Genomic DNA, 19,748 nt, shown 5'->3' with positions numbered 1-19,748 from the left:
AACCCCTTCAAAAATAAAAAAGAAAGGAAGGAAAGAAAAAAAGAGAAGACAAAGAAAAGAAAAGAAAGACTGTATGTTGAGAGCATTTAATTCTTATGCATTTGATTTAACCTCTGGGAAGTTTCTCTGATCACATCCTAATATTACATGTTTGTCCAAAATGTGTTTGGACACTGTCCTATAAGTGGCAAAAGAACAAATACAGCTTTAGTGTTTCAAATAGATTCCACAATGACAAGAACTCTTTTAAGAAAAAAACGTTTCAGTGTTTTACTAAAGGATCAAAGATCAAACACCAGACACTTAGAATGAGATTTCTTTTTTCAGTCCTTCTTGGAGACAAGAAAAAAAAATGCAATAGCTTGAACTCCTAGCTATTCTGTTTGCTGTCGGGCCTCCCTAATAACTTCCCTCATGGACACTGTCCTGCCCTGTTTGTGGATGGAGATGACCAGCCCTCCTAAACTAGAACAAGCTAATGGAGATTAACTTTCAAACACAAGGTCAGGTTGGGAGAGCTGCTGCCCTGGCTCTGGGATTCCAGCTCTTTACTCCCTGTGTGTCCCTGGGTACCCACTGGTATATGGCGACAGCCACTGAAGGGGATGTCCATGCAGACCTTGGACCATACATAAGATTGAAAAAAATATGAAAACTTTCAAAGGCCCTTGTAAACTGCTGAGCTCAGTACAAAAATGATAGGTGTTCCTATAATCTTTACCTTAGTTTCCATGGATACTTGTGGACTGAGTCACAATGGATATTACAAAATCCCATAGAGGAGTGATGGAAAGGGTAGGAAGGTCCCTGCAGCCCCAAAGGTAGTACTGATGCTCTGGATCTCCTCCCAAGCACACTTGGAATCACAATGTAGAGCCATTCATGTTGAGCCAGCTGTTTGTGCTCTACCCCTTGGTCAATGGTGACTGTCCCTATCAACATGATCTGCTCCAGCTTTTAGCTTTATATATTGGTTCCCAACTCTAAAGTGGCATCTAAGTACCTTTAAGACACAAGCTTTCTCTCCCTCCATGAAAAAAAGAGTCTCTGAACAGGCAGCTGGGAGAGGGCACACAGGCATAGAAAAGGGGCAGAAAGGAAGCATTCACACGCTAAGCTGGATCCTCAGAGCTTTTAGGCTGTTGATCTCCTTTCATTATTCCATGGACAGGATGCAATTCTAGGAAGCAGAAAAGCCTAAAAATACTCTGTATTTCAATTCTGATCCAGAATGAGTGATAACTTTGCTTTGCAGTACATACGCCTCAGTTCTCATCGGAGAAAGCAGTTACTCACCAAGCTCCTGTCCCCAAATTGCTTAAAAGCAAAAATCCTATTTAAATATAATTTTTTTTCACTATTTCCTATTGCCAGTAATGGCCTCCTGTACTATGGGATTGTAACTAAGAAAGTGTGTTCCGTGGTGGCTTGGGCCTGTAATCCTAGCCACTCGGGAGGCTGAGGTTGAAAGGATCAAAATTAGAGACCAGTCAGGGTTTCATGAGACTCCATCTCCAAAATAACCAAAGCAAAATGGACTGGAAGTGTGGTTCAAGAGGTAATGCGCCTGCTTTGCAAGCACAAAGCCTGAGTTCAAACCCCAGTCCCACCAAAAATAAAAAAAGAAAGTGGGTTCCATTGAAACCCACTATAATCAATGAAGTCATGGCTGTGATTGATATTTACTAGCTTTGTGAAGTTGGGCAAGTGATTTGATTTAGAACTTCTCTTTCCCCAACTATAATCTAAGATAGCTAAGAGTAATACAGTATGTAAAACAGTGCCTGGCAGGGAGTGAGTACTCAGTAAATGTGGGCTGGTTTCATTAGCTGTATACCACTTGTGTTTCCGACTGGTTAGAAAGATCCAGGGGTATTAGAACTACAAAACTAGATCTTCTTTAATCAAAGAAAGAGGCACCCTTGGGAGCCCCCTTACTCCAGACATGCCTGAACTGCTGATGGTTAAGTCTGTTCAACTCCAGAAAGAGTCTTGAGTTTAATACTGACTCTGTCATGGCTTTATGACGTTGGGCCACTTCTCTTTAGCTTGGCTTTCCTTGTAGCAAGAAGTATTGGATTAGACTCCAAAAAAGTGTTTCTGTAACTTGGTGGCCCAAGAGAATCACGTCCAGTTGGTTTTTAAAATCATGATGCTAACCCAGAAGATCAGACAAGAGGAGTCTCAAAGTTTCTCAGGTAACTTAAATGTTCAGCCAACGTCAGAAACTACTAGTTTAGAAGAAGAGTTGGTCTGTGCTCTGACTGAGCATGAGATTCATCTAAGGGGTAAGAAAAAGAAAGGAGAAGGAAAAGGAGAACTACAGAGGCCAATCTGGTCTCTAAACAGAACAGAAATCTCAGGAGGTTGATCTCAGACATGGTTTCTTTCAAAGCTCCCAGATGATTCTACAGTGGGCAAGTAGAACCTCTAACTAAGGTTCTAAGCTTCTCTGTGTCCTCAGTGTGGGGCTGTAAGAATGCACACCACCTTCCCAAGAAGTGGTTGCTCTAACTGCTTCTATCCACTGCCAGTGTGAGCAATTCTCTCTGACTCTGAGGAGCACTGTGATTGCCACTCCCCCTTCATACCCATCTTCTCTGGACTCTGGCTATTGATGATCAAGAAGGACTCTCTACTTATGGCCTACACCAAGATCACCATAAACTTGACCTCAGTCCCATTACAACAGTACAAGTCAAGTCTCTGGATCTTTTTTGGTTACACAGTCTCCTTTGGAAACCTCAAGAAAGCTCTAGATCATTTCTCAAGGAAGATCTTCTATACACATCAAACGGAACACGCAATTTCCACAGGTCCTTGAATCCTGAAAATAGGACAGTTCTATTGCATTTGACTATTATGTAAAAGTCCCAAACATATATAACCTAGAACAGCAGAAATTATAACAAAGTAGAAAGCACTCAGGGCTGAGAATTAGGGTGAAACTGACTCTCATCTCAAACTAATTCCCATTTAGGAGTCACGGAATCAACTATGCTTCAGTTTGCTGATAAGTTCCGTTAAGAAGCCGCAATACTATCTACCCTGGTGCAGTGAAATTAGTGACATAAAATTGCTTTGAATCTGGGGATGTAGCTCAGCGTAGAGTCTTCCTTACTATGTAAAGACCCTGGGTTTCTTTTCCAGCACTGGAAAAAAATTGCTTTGAGCAAATTGTAAGCATTATATTGTCATCAAAAAAGATAAGACTAAAAAAAAAAAATAAGACTAGCTATCGTGTGACCCTGGAGTACATAAAACCACATTGTGTTTCTGCATTTCTTCCAATGCTCATTAAAAAAAATTAGCACATTACTCAAACACACTTTGTCCAAATTGTTCTTGGGACCATAGCACAGGTGTGTTTTGATTTGTTTGTTAAAGTTATTCTAAGTAACTGTGTTGATCAAAAGGCCATGAAGATAGCAGGACATAAGGGTCTTAGAGCCTGGAAGAGACTAGAGTGAAGGGAGAGTGTGCAATGTGCTTCTCTCTGGAGGACAATTTAGCATCTGACCTTGGGAGGGGCAAGCAGGAAGCCCATGAAGCCACCATGCACTAGTCCCCATCCTCATTGGGGGAAAGAGTAGAACTGGAACCAGATGTCTGAAAAGCAATCCCCAGACTTCACAGAGTCTGCCAAATTGGCCACAAGGTTGGCAGCAACCACCCAACTGATGAGTGCCAAGTGGTTTGGAGTGAGCAGGAATGCCATTTGGCCTCTGAGCGCAGGCCTCCCAGGAGAATCTGTGTTCCCAGCCTTCTAGGACACTCTAGCCTTTAGAGTTCTCTGTCTTGATCCAGTGGAGCTGTGATAACAAAATCCCATCCACTAGTGCTTAAACATTCATCTCTCACAGACCTGGAAGCCAGGAAATCCTGGATCAAAGTGCACACAGATTTTAGTGTCTGATGAGGACCACTTCCTGATTCAAAGGTGGCTGTCTCCTTGCTGTGTCCTCTCATGGTGAAGGCCTGAGGCAGGAAACTTAGTTAAATTTATAAAAGCACAAGTCCCATTCATAAAGGCTCCACCATCATGACCTGATGACTTCCTGAAGCCTCACTCCCAACATTATCACTTGGGGGTTCCAGCATGTAAATTATAGGGGGCTCCAAGCATTCAATCTGTAGCAGTCTTAAACTCACAGGAATGTTAGCCCATCCCTTCAGGGTGGATTCAGGGGCCCTGAGGAACTCTAGATTTACTGCCTCACCAGGAGACAATAGGTTTATTCTGCCATTAGCTTCAGGCAGAAGTTGGCCTAGATAAAAGTCAAAATATAGAGATTATTCCTGATCAATCTGGCTCCTCTTCTGTGTCCAGCCTACTTTCTCTGGCTTCTAGACAAACCTTTATGGAAACATAGTGAGGTAAGAAGATGGTAGAAGTTTCCATGTTGGGCATGACAGTTTGACTCAGAGGGAAGAGAAAGGAACACTTAATGTTCCAAGAGAAATTTTCCCCAAAATATTATCTGAGGAAACAAGAGGAATCCAACCAGAAATGGTGATGTAGGTGCATCTGGGGTGACTCTGCAGGTCCTCAGACAGGCTGAGGAATAGAGCTCTAGGGAGACAGAGGAAGAGGGAGGAGAGAAGCGTAGGTCAGCTTTTTGAGAGAGCTCTGTCTGGGACATGATGCACTCTCTCACATACACACAAACATATTCTCTCTCTCTCTCTCTCTTTCTCTTTCTCTCTCTCTCTCTCTCTCTCTCTCTCTCATTTGTATCAGTTGCACATCACATGCACATGCCTGTAGCTAAAACTAGGTTGTCTGGGCGCTTGCTTGGCAGAAGGTCCCCCACCTCTGGGGAATCAGAGAAGAGATGCAGAAAGAGTTGATCCAGGGAAAAAAAGGGCAGTGTCCAAGTTCTACACCCCAAAGTGGTTTCTGGTCCTTCTGGCCCTTGGACTCTCAGTGGAGAGTCCATCACAATCAGACGGGAAGAAGTGGGAAGCTGACACTCTTTGGAGCCACAGAGTCTCATCCTGCACTACTCCACATTTCAATGAAGACATACTTTCAGGTACATCCTCCAACAATGTTTATTCTGCTCTCCTCCTGCCAGAAAGGAATAACTAGTAGAAATTTATTGTATAAGAGGGGAGCAATGTGGCTTTCTGTTTTGATTTCCTCACCATTCTCCAGTTGGTGCTCATAGACCGTTTTGCAACTACTGTTTCCAGCTTGGACAGAGGAAAATACACATGCAGTATATTTTAAAAAAATATTTACTTCATTGAAAACAAAGATAGGTATCTCACAGTTTCTTCCCATAAACCAAGTGACTTGTGTTTCAAAGCTGGGGCATTTCTTATAGTCCTTATAAATCTGACAGATGGAGCTTTTCTACCACTAATTCTTTATTTCTTTTCTTTTTGAAGAGGAGCCCTCATGTTCTGCACAAGATTGCATTCCACTGTTCTTTACTCAGAAGATGCTGATGAGCATGGTGAGAAATGGATGCTACCACTGGAAGTTCACTCTGGGGCTCCTGCTCTTCCTGATTCAGCAAAGTCCACATGAGACACTGGCCTGAGGAGAATCACTTGTAGACCCAAGAACTTACAAGCTTCTCATTTCCTGTTTTTAGCAAATCTGTTTCTTTTTCTTTCTTTCTTTTTTTTGCAGTACTGGGGCTTGAACTCAGTGCCTTCACCTTGAGCCACACCACTAACTCTATTTTTGTGAAAGGTTTTTCGAGATAGAGTCTTGTGAACTATTTGCCCAGGCTGGCTTTGAACCACGATCCTCCTGATCTCTGCCTCCCGAGTAGCTAGGATTACAGGCGTGAGCCATTGGTGCTCAGCTAGCAAATCTGTTTCTGATGAGGTGAAATATGTTGTCAGCTGCATGGTGATTCCTTACGAGGATGTTCTTAATAAACCCAGGAAGAAATAAACAAAGCTCTCACACCCACCACCACTGAGGAAGCTGCCATGTGGGATCCCATGAGAGGGACCTTTTTGAACTCTTCTCACTGCATAAATAAGATTATCATTTCTTTCTGTTTCAGCCAGGGTCCACCCAGAAGCCAAGAGCTGCCTTAGTTAGTTTAAGAGAGAATTTACTCTAAAAAATCACTAAGTGATCACTAGTTCTTTGGTAAAAGAACTGAAGAGGCAGACACAGAACACTGAGGTCTCAAGGAGATAGAAACAAGAAAAAGGAGCTATTGCCCAAGGACTGAGGGCAAGAAGAAGTTGGAATGATGAAAACAGTTTGGAGGATGGCTCCATGGACCAAAACTCTGACCTCTGAGAGGGGGATACCATCCAGCTGGCAGAGCTGTTTCTCAGAGGCTGCTCCTGGGGGTGTTAGGAGTGAAAACTGGACTGGACCGTTTTGTTACTGAGCAGACCACAAGGGAAGCAGTGTTGCTTGGGCGAGAGGGATTAGGACTGAAGGCAAGGTGTGTCTTCCTCCTCAATCACCTCACCAGCGCCTCCTATTGGCAGATGAAGAAATGTAATTCGCAGGTCCCAGCTCCAGCACCAAGAGCAGAGAATTGACTCTGGGGGACAAGGGTTTAATAACTAGCACACTTGGTTAAGTTTTCCATGAGTTCATTGCCACCAGCATACTTTTTCCTTTTCCTTCCTGCCCATCATTATAAGTGCAGACCCTCTGCAACCCTATTTATTTCCTCATGCAGAAGGTGGACTTGGGCTTGTTTTATCTGTACCATTGGTTACCAGCGTGCCTGCAGTCTATGATTTCCCCAATTCAGCACTGTTGACTGGAAAATTCCTTGCTGTAACAGCTTTCCAGTGCATTGTGGGATGTTGAGTAGCATCCCTGGCCCCCTACCACTAGATTCCAGTGGTAAGCACTTCCCACCCCCACCTACAGTCAACCAAAAATGTCTCCAGACATTGCTAATCTGTCCTGGGAAGTTGAGAATCACTGTGTTCATTGCCATTGACATTGGCACCCTGAATTTATGACCTAAGAATTAGAATAGAAAGAAGACCTATGTATTTGCACAGTACCTGACAGTGTTCTAAACCTACTTTCTGCTTTATTTTAGCAGCCTCAAGGGACAAAAAGTGGGAGAAACTTGTCTCCACTTCACAGGATAGCAAACCAGCATTGCAAAGGTTAGCCCACTTCCCTAGAAACCTTAACAAGGGAGAAGCCATGTCGCTTTGTCCAACCCTGTCCTCACAATTGCAGAGGAGAGAGGAGGTTGGTTGGAGAGCTGAATGGCAGACAAGGCAACTCTCCCCCCACCACCCCAAGCTGCCAATAATGCTTCTTTTCTTTTTCTTTTAAAGTGTCCAGCTCTTGCCAGGAACACCATATAAAACAACTTTATGAAGTGAACACGGGCCCCAACAGCTTAGACAAGCTGGCCCTGTGAAGGGCACCAGTGTTTCTAATTAATGCCCGGATCCAGTGTTCTGAGCCGACCCTACCTGCACCCTCTCCCTCAGGTTTCGACTCCTGGCTGACCTGCTCGGAGCCCTTGTGCCTATGATTAATAAATGCTCCCGACATTCTCACCAGGTCTTACAGGGAGAAATAAAAGTCAGTTCCAACTAACCGTGTTTCTGCCTGAACACGGAGCGCTCACCACAGGCAGCGGGGTGAGAGCTCTGGGCCCTGCAGTAGCCCATGAAGCAGGGCTTGTAGACAAGACCTCTCTCTGAGGCTGTGTTCAGCATCAGTAGGAGGCACCTTGAGGCCTCTGGGAAACAGAAAAAGGTCTCCTCACCACTCCATAAAAAAATCATTCTCAAAACATCAGGGCAGTCAGCTTCACATTCTGCATGTGTTAAACTCCCCTGGTGTGTTTACAGCCCGAGAGTGAGAGCGCTGTCACTGGATAAGACAGGCGCGGGCATGGAGAGCAGTTCTGCCCTGTGTGTGTGCGTATTTATGTAGGACTTCCCTCATGGCCTTGACGGAAATCAAGGTCCTGGAAGTGAAGACCCTGTACAACCCATGACCTGATTGGTTAACTGCTTGACTAATTGATTACCTAGAAAAACAGCACATTAAAGCTCAAAGGAAACTCGAAGATCATTTTGCCTGCCCTCATTTTACTAGTAAAGAAATTATGATCCAGAAAGGTTAGATGGCAAATCAACAAAATCTACAACCAATTAGTGGAAAAGTGCAAGACTGGGACCCTCCCTCCCCTTCCCCCCTGGCAAGTGGACTTCTCCCACATCCCCACACCACCATGCTTCAATGTTACTCCCTTCTCAGCCTCTTCATGCACGTGCTCTGGGCCTGAATTTACAGCACCTTGGATATGCAGCACAGCCCCTCCTTTCTAGAAGGAAGAGACCAATTAGCGCCCCGATGTATCCATTCCTCATCTCCTGCATCTTCTCCCGAGGCTGATCTTTACTGGCTTCTAACCCAGCAAGGCAGATTCTGGCCACTGGAAGAACTAACTGACCTTGCATGAGAAATCATAAATTGTAGCCCAGTCCTTATGCTTCTATAAGAGAAGGAAACCATAAAAACCTAATTGCATTATGCAGACACTTGGACATATTACAGTAATTAACTACAATCTCTCCTGTTTCTTGCTGTGGAGCACTTTAATATTAAAACCTAAATCTAGATGTTTGCAGCTCAGAATCGATAAGTGAGTAAAAAGCTTTGTTTTGGTAAGGATTGTGTTACACGTTTATGAATCTCATGACACTTAGCATGTTACTTGAGTGGGAATTGATATTTGCTCATTAAATGATTAAGCGATGTAAAAAATTGACTTTTGAAGTGACATGTTGGCATGTGGAGCCAACTCTTTCTAAAAAAGAAAGGGACCTTATCTCTCTGTTAATCAGGCACACAGGAAGGGGTTTCCCCTGAAGTTGAAGGCAGGTTCCAGGCCTCAGACTTTATGCACTGTAGGGGTTAGAAGAGACAGTGTGAACCTTCTCAATGGTCTTCAGAGACAGGGTATTCCAATAGTCAGCCCTGATTTGGGGTTCACTTCATCATTTTGTGAACAAGGATAATCACTAGACTCTTCTAATGCGCAGATATAATCAAATGTATTGGTCACTTTTCCATCACTATGACAAGACACTGAGATAATCAATTTAAAGGTTTATTTTGGGTCAGAGTTTCAGAAATTTCAGTCCATGGTTACTGGGCCCCATTGCTTTGACCTGTGCTGATACAGAACACAATGGTGAGACCTCATGGCAACCAGGAAGCAAAGAGAAAGACAGGAAGGGGCCAGGATCCCAATATTCCCTGTAAGGGCACAGTCCCAATGACCTAATTCCCTTACACTAGGTCCTGCCTCCTAAAAGTTCCATCACCTTCCAACAGCACCACAGGCTGGCCACGAACCGTCAACACATGAGACTTTGGGGGACATTTAAGATCCAAACCCTAACATCAAACCAGTATTTATCTGCCAACGTTGTTGTGAGGATGAAATAAAGCAAGACTATGTAGGGCACCTTACAAACCACTAGGGTGGTTTGTTATTAATATGGGACTCCAGATAAAACCATCTAAGTTAAGGAAAGTGGACTCCCTATGTATTTGAAAAGGATCCCCAAAGCAGTCACACAGTGACAGCCTTGAGGGTTTGGCTTTAGGAAGTACCTCAGTGCCACAAAAACTTTCTAATTCAAATATAAACTTTAGTTAATGAAACCATAAAGAGTTAGTGCTCACTAGTCACTGGCATATTTGGATTCACAGAATAAATATTTTTACAAGTTCACTTGAAGAAACCAAATTTATAATGAAAAGCAATTCATTTATAAAAAGTAAAATTATGAAATTTAGAAAATAATTGCCTCAAATCCTAATTCTACAGAATTAGCCACTTTTATTTTGACATACTTGTTGCTATACTTTTTTCACAATTTACAAAAACATAAAAAAAAAAAAGAGAGAGGCGGAGACAGGAGGATTGAAGTGTGAGACCAGCCCAGATAAAAATTAATGGGAGCCTATCTTAAAAACACGCTAGGCACAGTGGTGTACATCTGAAGTCCCAGCTACTCGGGAGGTGGAAGTAGGAGGATGGAGGTCTGAGGCTGGCCCCAGCAAAAGCATAAGACCCTATCTGAAACACAAACTAAAAGCAAAAGGTCTAGGAGAGCAGCTTATGTGGTAGAGCCCTTGCCTAGCACTTAAGCTTGAGGCCCTGAGTTCAAATCCCCAGTGTTGAAAAAAATTAAAAAGAAATAGTATAGAGGATAAGTAGAGAAGGCAAAAATTGTGTATGGAAGACCCAAGCAACCAATATGAGGCTTGGGTCACACCTTGTTTTGGGAATGAGAAGCAGGTGAGATCTGGTGACTCAAAAGTCATTCTACAAAATCCACAGGCACCCAGATAAATCCCTCAACCCCCTCACCACTAGAGACAGATCCAGTTCCTCTTGATCATCCCTGTGGACTCCACAGGGATCTCCTCCACTGCATGCCTTCTTGCCTTAGGCCTTGTTTGCCTCAGAACTGTGAGTGTCCTGAGTAAGTACTGTGAGTACAGCCAGGTCTCCATGAGTGCCACTGTCAATTGAATGCTTGTGTCCCTGCCCCCAAATTCTGATGTGAAACCTTAATGCCCAATATCATCATCTTTGGAGGCTGGGCTTTTGGGAGGTAATTAGGATTAGATTAGATAATGAGGGTGGAGTCTCCAAGTCTGGGAATTATGGCTTTATGAAAAGGAGACATGATCTCTGTCTCTCTGTCTCTGTCTGTCTGTCTGTCTCTGTCTCTGTCTCTCTCTGTCTCTCTCTCTCTCTCTGTCTCGCTCTCTCTCTCCCCCCTCACACACCACCAATGAAAGGCTATGTGAGGATAAAGGTCATCACTGAGAACTTGATGGATGATGCTGCTGGCACTCTGATCTCAGATTTCCAGAATCCAGAGCTGTGAAACACAAATTTCTGTTGTTTAAGCCACCCATGGTATTTGCTACAGCAGTCCAAGATGACTAGGACTAGTATTCTGTTTGATCCTTACCCACCAACTCCCTGCTTCACTTCACCCCAGTGCTGGCCAGAAGCACAGTCTCCTTTGCTCTGTGCCCAGTGAGAAGGCCTTTTGTGATCAGGACTTTTTACCAGTGCCTGGCAGCGGTGGAGGAGCCCTGGGTGGCAGGCAGCGGCTGCACTGGACCCTAGCCCAGCAGGAAGGTGGAAGCTATGAGGGGGGAGAGAGAAGATGTCCCAAGAGGAAGCAGACCAGTGCCGGACTCCAGGGTGGGTTCTGCTTGAGTGGCTTGCTGCTTCATCTGACATCCAGCCTCAAACTAAAAATTCATTGCAAAGTCTTGTGTAGGCTTTCCCATCTACTAGCCTACTTTCTCATATACCAGCAGCCCTAGAATCTTCAGTAGTTCTATTTTGCTCTAATTATAGTCCAGATAAGTAACTGCTAAAGTGTAACAGATATTTTTTTTTCACTGCGCCAAATGCCCAGTGTTGAGATCTGACTTGCTTACTTGGAAAGAAAACAGAATAAATAAACTCAGGAAAGTAACCCCGAGAGTACATCATGGTTAAAACTACCGTAAAGTATGCAGTATTCATAGTCAGAAGTAATTTCTGCCCCTTTGTAGTCTAAGAATATAATTTTGAAAAACAAAATACAGAATAAAACATGCATGGATGCTGTAATATACAATATCTAATTTGCACCAATATATTATGAGAAGAAACTAACAGATGGAAGTGTCCCCACAAACCTGGCAAAATGCCATCTCTCTGCTCTGAGTTTCAGAAGGAGACTGTAAACAATATGGTGATGTCTGGTTTTACATTACAGATTATTTGCAAATATCTAACTTTGATTATAGTTTAGCTTTTTAGATTTTTATCACAGAAGCATATTTCAAAGAACCTTAGTATACAGATGATGGTAGAAAAGCTTGTAAAAACAAACTCTTGGGATTCTTGAAGCCTAAAAAAAAAGTCAAAATAAAAACATAAGTAAGCTGAGAAACCTTCTGGATTCATTTCTCTGAAGTTTATTCCTTTCTGCAAGGATATTTGAGTCCTGCAAGTAGAATGTGCTCTCATGAGGGTGAAGCTTATTTTATTTCGTTTTGTTTTGTTTTAGAGGCAAGGTCTCACTATGTAACCCAGGTTGGCCTCAAACTGACAATCCTCCTACCTCAGCCTCCTGAGTGCTGAGATTATAGGCATGAACAGTAGGGTGAATTTTATATTATGAAACTAATATAAACATGAGGGAAGGGGCAAGTCATCCCCCAGCCTTGAATGCTCTGGAAAGGGTGGCTCGTGCTTGCTGGAAGTCATCTGTGAAACAGAGATAAAAGTGACACTACGACAGGCACTTTTTCCTCTACTACAAAGAGGCACAGCTCATTCACAGCTGGGCAGAGAAACCCTGGAACATCACGAGACCCAGAAGTAGTTGTGTACTACAGGGCAGATTTGGACATCAAAAGCTGCCTGGAGGAGAAAGATCAGTCATGGGAGTCCCATGCATCCTGGACAGAGGGTGTCTTGGGGAAGCCTCGGCTTCAAACCCACCCCAGTACCATAGCAACTGCACAGAGCAAGTGTGCTGTGCGATGTCTACGAGGGGAGGTAGCACTGGTATTGGGTCTCTAGACCAATGGGTTCAGATAGTTTCCTGGGTCCTCCCTCGGTCAGCCTCTGATCTCCCCAAGTATTGCACATGCACTATGAAAGGGAGAGATAAGAGTGAATTGGGGTGCAGTGACAAGACCAGCTGTTGCTAAACTTTGGGGCATTGTGGGGACCCATCCAAACACCCCATCCATGAGCTTCTCCCCACTTTGCCCTGACCAATGCTGGACACCATCTCCCTTCCTGTTCTAATAGCATCTCGGGTTCTCCTTTCCCTGGAGATCTGTAAGCTTTTCCAAGATCACCATGGGAACATAAGGCAAATGGAGTGCAGAGTTCCAGGCTTTGATGGGAAGATGCTTACTGTGGCGTTTACAAAATCACCTGGTAGCTAAATCACCTTGGCAGGAGGAGCTCCCTGTGGTAAGTGAGGAGCTTAGAGAGACCCTGGAAGAACCTGCTCTTTAACTTGGCCCCAAGAACAAAGAGGTCAGCATGCCTGGGCCTCATCTGGCTGTTCTGGTCATTTTCAGCCATGTGAACCCATTGAGTCACTTCATCTCTCTGAGCCTCAGTTTCCTTATCTGTTAAATGGACCTACTGCTCAAGGCCTCTTATGTGAGTTCATCTATGTGAAAACACAGGCTCGTAATCTGTCCTAGAAATTTCAGATGTTATTAATCACCAATTGCTAAAAGACTGAATGCACACAAAAGTCTCTACGTGGTCCTGGTGCCAGACACGTTAGAGAACGTGACAAGTTTGGCTTGGCTGTATCTGAGAGAGGAGACCCTGCTTCACTATCAAAGGTTCACCCCAGAAGGGCAGCCATGGTCTGTGTTTCAGGCACACAGGGTGCAGAGCAAACTCACCACACCCATTTAAATGCTTCCATTTTCCGTGCAGTCAGCCTGAACTGAAACTCTTCTCACTTGGTGCCAAATTCTGGGGGCTTGAGTTTCCCTTTCTGAGGGCACCACTCCCATGTGTCAGTGGGAACCGGATTGGCAGGAGCTTAGTGGTTTTACTTGAGGGGAACCTACAGGAAATAGTTTAAGAAGATAATAAGGGGGATTTTTCCTGTCTAGAAATGAGGCCCGTGGGTCTTTGCAGATGATATTATTCTCTCAGATTCAAAAATGAATGCAGAAAAACGCCTTAGCCATTGGCTAAGTCAGAACACTTGCCTCAAGCTTTGCCCAGGACCCCCAGCCCCACAGACCACCACGATGAACTACGGACATTCTTCCCTGCCCCCTCTCCTTCATGGTCACACACAGTCTGGATCCTGCGTGGGCCTGGCCTCCCTGATCTCTCATTCTCTCCTCTACCTCTGCTAATGTTGGAACTAAAACTCAAAGTTAATTCCCATTGAACAAGAGGCCAATGACTTTATGTGGTATACTTACTCTTTCCCATACATGATTTTTCTTTTATTTCTTTTCATTTATTTTATGTTTTTTCTTTTTGAGACAAGGTCACACTACAAAGCCCAGGCTGGCCTTGAACTCAACTCATGATCCTCCTGCCTCAGCTTCTTGAGTGCTGGATTTCCAGGTGTGAGCCACCACACCCAGCTGAACAATTTTATTTTAAAAAATAATTTGACCCCAAAAGGTGACTAGTGTCCAAATTCAACCTTCACAGCTAGCTGCACAGAAATTTGTACTGGGGAAAGGAGGATCATTTGATACCTAGAAAAGACAGTAATCAGAATAATGGAGCATAGGGTAAAATCTAACCTATTCATATGACTATGGATAAATCTGTGAAGCCATGAATGAATGAATGGAGTTGAAAAATGAGAGCGTTCTAGTGTTCTAGACCAATGTCCCTATTTTCTACACAAGCTTGGGACACAGCCTGCCTGTACAGAATCACAATGACAAAGGAATGAAGAGGCCCAGGGGGTCCACAGGGACCTAAGGGGAGGGGAGAAAGTACACGGACTTGAGTCCAAGGGAAAGGGCCCAGATGGGTTAGAAATTGGGTTCTTCACTTCTGTCATCTGTAAAATATTGCCAAGCATTGCTTTGAAGCCACTGTGGCAGCTTTCATCACTCCCACAACTAATATGAGGGGAGCAGCATGGTATTAGCCCGGGAGAGAAGCCCCCCTTACTCTGTTCTCACGGTTCCCATTTCCTACTCCCTGGCTGTCATCCTATCTCTGACCAGGATCCAGTAAACATCAGAGTCTGCTTTATACCATCGCAGATTAAGTGACACCCGTTAAGGGCTACAGTCTTGCTCTCTAACTTTGAAATGAATCCTCCCCCATCCCTGCTCTTTGTCCCATGAGAGGGGTGTGGGAGAGGGGTGGGGAGATTTCTTTTTTCACATCCAAACACCCATGGGGCAGTGCAGACCCTTTGGCTGCGGAGTGGGGAGGGGGAGTGTTGGGCTGTCTGCAGAGATTAAAGCAACACTCAGTTTCAGAACATTTTCATCATATGACTGTCTTTTTGTCCCATGGAGTGATCATCCCAGAGGGAGAACAAGGACCCAGGGAGTCAAGCTGCAGGATGTGGACAGAACTCTCTCCAGCAAGGGGGGGGCTGGTGGGTACATTTTATAGCCCAGTGCTACTCCTGATTTCTGGAATACCTAATCCAGTGGTGGCTAAGGCTAGAACATTGGTCATTTCCCAAGTGTGAGCCATAGAAAGGCCGTGTTCAGCTATGCAGAAGCACCACATGCTACTCCCTTGGAGGGGTTCTGGCCAGCCCCACACAGGGAGCATGGGAAAACCCTTGTTCTTTGAGGTTGTGTTACAGCCCCAACTTCACTTGGCCATTTGTAATGGAGCCCATTTATCCAGCTATTGCACTACTCAATGTCATACAACAATTCCATCTCGTCCTGATTTTCACAGGCTACTAAAGCATTGCCAGGATGGAGGGGATGTGCTTTAAGGTCCTTTAAGGTGAAGGTCAGCTGTGGGCACCACAGGAAGCTCTGTGTAATACAACTATTTTTTGTGTGTGTGTGTGTGTGATTTTTGAGACAGGGTCTCTGTAGGCTTCCACCTCTGGAGTGCTGGGATAATAGGCATGTGTCCCCACACCTGTCCCTGCACATGTACCTTGAAGGCTGGCGCCAACTAGCCTTTATACAGTAATGTGGCTAGCATGCTTTTGGAGAAGTCGCACTTCACCGATAGAAAGGGTTTAGAATGCTGTCACTATGAATTCTGTATCTCTGATGTTCAAATCAGACACAGGAACAACACCTGTCTTTCCAGAAGGCAAGATTCACCATAAGAAATGAATAAAAGGTTTCACTATGGAACATTTTTGCTTTGTGTGACCTCCTAACATGGTACTGACTAAAAGTGTGGTCACCACGAGGAAGGAAGTAGTCATGTGTAGCAGACAGCCCAGTGCTGTCTCTAATTTCTCCTGGTGGTTGTCAACATTAGCTGTGAAACTTGTTGACTTTCAACTTGGTTTTTGTGGAATTCAAGATTTACTCAAGGTTTTGCAGGCCACCCCCCACACCCAGTTTGATCAACCTATATATTGTTGTTAGGTTGCAAAATAAAAATAATCTTACAGAGACGTCTTCGTTGTTGAAATTGCTGCTGAGAGCAAATAGCTTTGCAGCTGAGATCCTGAGATTCTACCACCACCATCTCCACTAACCTTTCTCATGGAAACTCACCAGGTAGAATGTGATTGCAAAAGTTTCATAAGAAGTGCTTGAGAATGCCAGTTTCCCATTACATTAGTCAACTTGGGGTGTTATGGTTCAGTGAGTTCTAACACATGACCAGAAGGAAGACAAATCTGAAAATCAGTTGGGAGGAATGAAAGGAGTGAAGCTGATGGGCTTACAGCACAGTGGAAGATCTACCCAACAGGTGCATCTGTTAGATCATTCAGTATTTCTGCAGGACAAAGAAACCAGGCCACAAGTTCAATATTATAGAGAATCAAACCTCACCTCTACATAAGCAAGAGTTTTCTAGCAGTTAGAGCTTTTCAAAAAAAAGAATGAGCTGCACTAGAAAGGAGAGCACCTCATCCCTGGGAGATGCCAGCAGAAGCTAGACGAGCTCCTGTTGAAAAGGTTAGGAGAGGGGTTTGTCTTGCAAAGCTAAGATGTAATGTTCTCCATTGGCATCGGGAGTATCGTGGAGAATACAGTGAAAGAAAGTGGGTCGGACGGAAATAAATAGAGGGAGAAAGGATGACTATAGTGTGTCAGGCACAGGAGACCTGACTGTTTTAGCCCAAGGGCCTTTCACTCCACTGCAAAATCAGCTTCTCCAAACCTCAGGGTCCCCCATGAGCAAAACTTCCAGCCTCTCACTCCCTGACTTGTTTTCTGTGCCCTTCACTTTTCTGGTTTGCTGTGACAACCTCTCCCCTTGCAGAGCCTGTACTGACTTCTCCAAAGGGCTCACACTGAATGCTCTGCGCTCTGATCTGGCAGGAACAGATGCTATGGGGCCCTTGGCAAAACCATGCCTTAAAGCAGCTTCTTGGAGTGCCTGTCCCCACCCCATTCACTTGAGTGCTTACTCACTGGGATGCACAGGCTGGTGTGGGGCTCATTCAAGACCTCACTGCATTTATTCATGCATGCATTCATTATCATGCTTTTGTGGTATCCACCCTCCCTACTACCTGTCTCTTTTCCTCCCTTTTCTCCTGGAACTTTTCCTTTTCCCCTTCCCTGATAGTCCCTTTCCTGCCTTCAGATCATTTACCCTCTTTTCCCCCTACTTTCCACATATGAAAGAAAACACATGATACTTGTCTTTCTGGGTCTGGCATATTTTACTTAACTTGATGATCTCCAGTTCCATCATTTTCCTGCAGGAAAATGATTTCATTTGTCTTCGTGACCTAATAGTTCATTGTCTATAAACTATTACATACATACATATATATATAAAATTGTCCATATATATATGTTCAATAGTTCATATATATATATCTCACATTTTCTTTATCCACTTGTCTGTTGATGGGCACCTAGGCTGATTCTGTAGCTTGGCTGCTGTGAATGGTGCTGCTATAAACATGGGTGTGCAGGTGTCTCCACTGTACATTGACTTACATTCCTTTGGATGTATTCTCAGGAGTGGTGTTGCAGGATTATATGGTAGTTCTACTTTTAGAAAAGCATTGTCTTTACAGTAGAAATTTTAGTTCACTAAATCAACTTGTAAAGAAGGAAATAAAAATCACCAAAAACATTACACAAAATAGCCAATTAGCCAGTTGGGGTGTTAGCATCTCTGAGTAGCTGGGTCAACCACTGTGCCACAGCGTGTGGATGTTTTGAAGCATCAGAATATATAACTCAAAGAGGATTTTCTTCTTAGGACTTCACCTCTTCCTTCTGTACTTTCAGGATTCAATGTCAGAAATTGCCCCAAACTAACCAAAAGTTGCTTCATCCAAGTAATGAATCTCATTGGCTAGATGCAACCCCAGGAGGGAGAGGGCACAGGAGCCAGGTGGCCTATTAACATAGGCTTGAGTTGTGAGGGTCATAGTGTCCAACTTCACCTTACATATTTAAAATGTTGCCAACTCCTACAAAGACATACAAAAAGAGAGGCCTGTTTTCCTCCTGTCCTGAGATTTCCTTGTGATAAAGGAGAGAAGGCAAAAGGCCTACCTCCCTTCTTTCTTCTAAAAAGTAGGAGGAAAACCAGCTTTATGTTCTCCTTTCAAAGTGTACTGAACTGCTGTGGTAGCTCTCTTCTCCAAAGGGGGATACCATTTTCCCAGGTATAAGTATACTACTATATTCTTTGTGGTTAAGAACAAAGTTTGAACATGGCTTGCAAATTCAGGGGGTTTTGTTTGTTTGTTTTTATTTTATTTATTTTGGGGAGCAGTACTGGGGATTGAACTCAGGGCCTTGAGCTTAGCATCTACTACTTGAGCCATGCCCCCAGTCCTTTTGCTTTTGTTTGTTTTGACATTTTCCCAGCCAGACTTGGACCTCGATCCTCCTACCTTCACCTTGATCCTCCTACCTCTACCTTCCAAATAGCTGGGATTACAAGGCATAGGTCCCCATACTCAGCACAAATTGACTTTAAAGTTTAGTTTCAATCTTGTTTAAGTTATTTATCATTCAGATTTAACTCTATAGGGTTATGAAATAACTGGTACCAAAGAGAGAAATGAAAATAGGGGGACTGTGTATTTTCAATAACTTTTATAACTTCTCTGAACCTCAGTTTCCTCATTCAGTAATAGGGATAGTCAGAGTAGTTAGTTGTATTGACTCACAGAAATATCCACAATCATCTGTCTTGTATCCACCTCCTTTTCAGTCTCCCCCATCAGGAAGTGAAGTTTATTTTCCATTCTTTTAATCTGGCCTGGTGACTTACTTCAGCCAACACAACATAGAAGTAACAAGTCCTTAATTTAGGCTGGGAGACAATGTAACTTGGTCTTCCACTTCCTTTCAGAAACCTGCCTTTCCACCATGTGAACAAGTCTGGCTAGTTTACTCAAGGAGAGATCCTAGGAGGCTGAGACAAGACATCCCAGTGAGGCTGTCCTGGACCATATCCAAACAGATGCCAAATAGCATCTAACCACATAGCATGAATGAGCTCAATCTAGATGGAAGAACTGCTCAGAGTGAGCCAAGGCCACTCAGATCACTGGACAGCAATATTGTGCCCTAAGAAATAATAGCTATTGTTTGGTGCCATTAAGTTTTGAAGTAGTTTGGCATGCATAAATGCTAGTTATTGACACACTATCTCATAGACGCTTATTGAGAAGCTTAAAAGAACTATTAATTTGTAAACTATTCTTAACTGTTCCTAGCATTATGTAAACTCTAGGAAAAAGTTTATTTTCATCATAATTATTACCACTGCCAAAGTTTTAAGAAATCCTCACACAGTTTCATGATCTATTTGGAATGAGTTTAAAAAATGTCCCAAATATTTAGCTAGAGTAGGATATTTTGACTTGTATCTCAGCTCAAAGTTAACAGTGAGGAAAAAATTCATAGATTTGTCTGTACTGATACTTTCATTGTGATATTAATGATGCCAGTACAACTGGGATCTTTTGGCCTAGAAACAAGGAATTTTGCTGACTGACAAGGTTTTAAGCTTACAAGAACTTACTCTTTTGCCAGGGACCTTAAAATTGCTCACACTCCTAAAGAACATGCATCATTTTAACTTGCTTCTATCTTT

The sequence above is a fragment of the Castor canadensis genome, chromosome 15, assembly GCF_047511655.1.
Source record: "Castor canadensis chromosome 15, mCasCan1.hap1v2, whole genome shotgun sequence".
NCBI lineage: Eukaryota > Metazoa > Chordata > Mammalia > Rodentia > Castoridae > Castor > Castor canadensis.
The sequence above is the reverse complement of the archived record's forward strand: the minus strand, read 5'-3'. Positions refer to the sequence as shown.